The following is an 897-nucleotide window of genomic DNA, read 5'->3' on the forward strand; positions in this document are numbered from 1 at the left end:
TATGTGCTGACAGTCTTATCTTAAGAGAAAAACTTTTAATAGTATAGATTAAAATTAACTTTGGGAAAAATGAAAATGCAGGCAGGGAATTGTTTTTCCAGCAACAGAAACTAGGAAAAGCAAAGATACGGTAAAAATGGAAAATTTCCAGTGTAGAGATATAAATATAATAATTGACACTGCCAGTGATGATTAATGAATAAAATGTTTAGGAAATGATAATTTGAACACTGGATATTAATACTTTTAAAACGGATTTTTCCAATTACTTCAGTAGCAATAAGGTGTCTCTGAAAGGTACAGATCTGGTATCACGATCATGGTGATAGACAAATGGTGGAACAGTCCTCGTATCACGATTATGGTGATAGACATATGGTAGAACAGTTCTGGTACCAAGATCATGCTGATAGACAAATGGTGGAACAGTACTGGTATCATGATCATGGTGATAGACAAATGGTGGAACAGTCCTGGTACCACGATCATGTTGATAGACAAATGATGGAACAGTCCTGGTACCACGATCATGGTGACAGACAAATGGTGGAACAGTCCTGGTATCACGATCATGGTGATAGACAAATGGAACAGTCCTGGTACCACGATCATGGTGATAGACATACAGTGGAACAGTCCTGGTATCACAGTCATGGTGATAGACAAATGGTGGAACAGCCCTGGTATCACAGTCGTGGTGGTAGACAAATGGTGGAACAGTCCTGGTATCACAGTCATGGTGGTAGACAAATGGTGGAACAGTCCTGGTACTACGATCATGGTGATAGACAAATGGTGGAACAGTCCTGGTACCACGATCATGGTGGTAGACAAATGGTGGAACAGTCCTGGTACTATGATCATGGCGATAGACAAATGGTGGAACAGTCCTGGTAC

At 40.2% G+C, this 897-nt stretch overlaps 1 long non-coding RNA gene across 1 annotated transcript; it reads right to left on the reverse strand.

The window, feature by feature from the left end:
- Positions 1 to 398: 398 nt before the first annotated feature.
- Positions 399 to 891, reverse strand: LOC108292396. Its single transcript, XR_001820268.1, has 2 exons — positions 635 to 891; positions 399 to 596 (listed from the first exon to the last, which is right to left on the reverse strand). It is a non-coding gene; the product is annotated as an uncharacterized LOC108292396 (long non-coding RNA).
- Positions 892 to 897: the final 6 nt, after the last annotated feature.

The sequence above is a fragment of the Cebus imitator genome, unplaced genomic scaffold (assembly GCF_001604975.1).
Source record: "Cebus imitator isolate Cc_AM_T3 unplaced genomic scaffold, Cebus_imitator-1.0 Scaffold491, whole genome shotgun sequence".
In the NCBI taxonomy this organism is placed as follows: Eukaryota; Metazoa; Chordata; class Mammalia; order Primates; family Cebidae; genus Cebus; species Cebus imitator.